Consider the following 3,120-nt stretch of genomic DNA (forward strand, 5'->3'; position numbering starts at 1 on the left):
TTGACGTAATGCTCCATATCTCTCACTAGTTGGGGTTTGTTCTCACACTAGTGCGAGAGTCTTGTCCCTGTTAAAATGTTTAGTGAGTCCTCCACTGTGGTTTTCCTAAATAATGGACTCCCTCAACGAAAATCTAAGATTGCCCAACCTACTCTGGTAGAACAAGTATCCATCAACTTTGTGGTATTGCCCGATAGCCTTCTCCTGACACCTCTAAATTTTCCTAAAATTCTCATCTGTCTCATAAAGCTCTTTTATTACCACAAAGCCCACAACGCGTGTCTGCACCGGAATGATCTGCAAGTGACGGCGGGTCAAGCGCATCTAGTACACAAGTCTGACTTCCTACTTTGTGCTTAAGCACGTATAAATTGGAACGACGCCAAGAACTCAACCCAAGTTGCATGGTGGCCCTTCAATTTACTCTGATTGACAAAGAATTTCAAGGCATCGTGGTCTGAGAACAGCGTGAACTCACTTGTCCGCAAGTAATGGCTTCAATGCTCAAGAGTTCTCACAATAGAATAAAACTTCTTGTCGTACATCGAGTATTTTTTCATGGAATCATTCATCTTCTCACTGAAAAGGGCGATGGGGTGACCTCCACCTCCATTGCTCAACACTGCTACTATCCCATGCCAGATGCATCAGACTATACCTCGAGCATCCAGCTGAAGTCTAATAGTGCCAAGACTGACGCTTGGGACACCTTCTCCTTGAGTTCAGTATAACTATTTTAAGCTACCTTTTCCACTGTAATTTATCTCCCTTTAAAAGATCTGTCATAGGGGTAGGCTGATGGTACTAAAGCTCTTGATGAATCTCCTATAAAATGACACTAGTCCCAGAAACTGACTCAGCTCGATGAACAACTGGGATACAGTCCAGCGCACAATGGCCTCAATTTCAGTTGAATTCATCTGAATTTCTGCACTACACACAATATAACACAAAAAAGCATACATGGTCTATCATGAAGTGGCACTTCTTTATATGAGCATATAAGTTCTCTGCGTAGAATACCACGAGCACTGCCCTTAGAGGATGTAAATGTTCCTCCTTAGATCAGTTATACACCTAAATTTCAGCAACAGGGGAGGTTCCAAGTGGGTTGAGCAGCGGCTAGGAGATGCGCAAGAAGCTGGGCGGCAATTAGGAAGAGGACAAGAATGTTAGGCGTCAGTTGGGAAGAGGATCATGGAGCATGCTTGACGAAATAACCACCACCTCAAAACAGGATACAGCTAGAGCAACACCCATCATATGGAACAGAACAAGATTTTGTTGGAAAAAACTCAAAAGAGATTGCAAAAACAAAAATAGTAATTTGTTCAATTTATTAATTACACATTTTCAATAGAATTATTTTATGAACAATGATAATTTTGTCTTCACTGTACACTGCAATGCGATAGACTCTACAGGTGAATGCTAGGCATAAAAAACTCTATTATGATGGAAGCTTCTTCTGTTTACATGCTCTCTTGAGCCCCTCCACCAGACCCTCTTCTTCCAATCTTACAAGTGAATTTGGCCATCAGAGAATTTTGTGCAAAGATGTAGAGGCAACAAATGCACAATCCTGCTCAATAAATCATTGCATTTAGTAGCCACATAACCCCACAAAAAAGGGAGAAAAGTGTCAAAATAGTCCCCTGATTTTTTGCAGTGGGCCATTTTAATTCCAATCTATAAAAGTAACAATTTAATCCCCTAATTATTTTAATATGGGCTTAAATAGTCCCAACGGAGAACTATTTTGACCCCAATAGAAGAGCATGGGTATTAATTTGGCACTTTTATAGGCTTTGAAACTAAAATTGCTCCATGTAATTAGTCAGTCAGAGGACTCTTTGGCATTTTACTAGGGGACAAAGGAAATACTAACATGTTGTACTGCTCATGGCTCAAGAAAGGTAGAACAATGAGGACTTGTATGTTAATTTCTTACTCCCTACCCTTAAAATGTGTATTAAAGAACCGGAAAAAAGGATAAAAAGTGAGAAAAAGACATTTAGAGAAGAAATTTTACCAGCATAAGCAATTGTAGCGCCAGATGCCATTCGTCCTAAAACTGACTGTGCATAGAGAATGACAATCACCTGAAATTTTGATATTTGAAAATCATACAATGACATGGAACTTATTGCAGCGCATACTTTCAAATTAATCAGAAAGTAGATTCAACAAAATAGAAGGTTTACAAAATAATTAACCTTTTAATACATTATACGGCCCACATATTAAGTAATAAAACACTAGCTTATTTTCGGTACCGACGAGTTATTATTGTATTTCTCAAAAATTAATATTCAATCGCAACTGCTCTTTCTTTAACTAAATTCGATGTCACTTTTTCCGTCAAAGCAAAGACAAAAAAGTGCACCCCGTTACGTACTGCAATGATTTTATAAAGTGCTATTGAAGTCAAAGTGCTTTATATCCCTAAAACAATGATGGATATCAACATATAGTTTACGGATTTAGATTTTGGGAATTTAAAGTCCAAAACATGTTCAAAAAATGAAACAGAAAACCTGAATTTTGTTTACTTTCGTCCCTCTCTTACTTCGAATAGAAAATACAAAAATTAGTTTTCCACCATACAAAGACTACAAAAATAACAATATAGAGAAAGATACGATTTAAACCAATGGATTAAGTTGGAACACCTTTTCATCCAATCTTCAACCATGATTTGCAAACTATCGTCTAATAGAGAAGGATAATCTTCAACCATGAGTTGGAACACCTTTCCTTCGAATAGAAATACTTTCATACTAAACAACTCTTTTCCCCACCCTAAAAATAAAAAATTATGATACTTGGTGAGCTCCAAGCTTAACAAGGAAAATATTGTTAAAATAAGATTCAAACATACAAAAAAAATGAATATGTATGCTGATCGGAGACTAACATGATTTCGTTGATATTCACAATTGAATTGGTACACAACAATTATGAATAAATATACTTTCATACGACAATAATTAGAAGAGTACAATTACTAATAGAAGATGCAACACATATCCTAGTGGTTGATAACTTTGTCTTCAACAAAGAGGTCCCTTATCCTAGTGGTTGAGAGCTTTCTTTTTCAACCAAGAGATCCTAGGTTCA

General features: G+C 37.1%; 1 long non-coding RNA gene across 1 annotated transcript; it reads right to left on the reverse strand.

Annotated features, from left to right (window-relative positions):
- Positions 1-1,306: 1,306 nt before the first annotated feature.
- Positions 1,307-2,775, reverse strand: LOC110036240. Its single transcript, XR_002295219.1, has 3 exons — positions 2,673-2,775; positions 2,033-2,102; positions 1,307-1,582 (listed from the first exon to the last, which is right to left on the reverse strand). It is a non-coding gene; the product is annotated as an uncharacterized LOC110036240 (long non-coding RNA).
- Between the last annotated feature and the right edge of the window lie 345 nt (positions 2,776-3,120).

This window comes from Phalaenopsis equestris, unplaced genomic scaffold (assembly GCF_001263595.1).
Source record: "Phalaenopsis equestris unplaced genomic scaffold, ASM126359v1 Scaffold204169, whole genome shotgun sequence".
In the NCBI taxonomy this organism is placed as follows: Eukaryota; Viridiplantae; Streptophyta; class Magnoliopsida; order Asparagales; family Orchidaceae; genus Phalaenopsis; species Phalaenopsis equestris.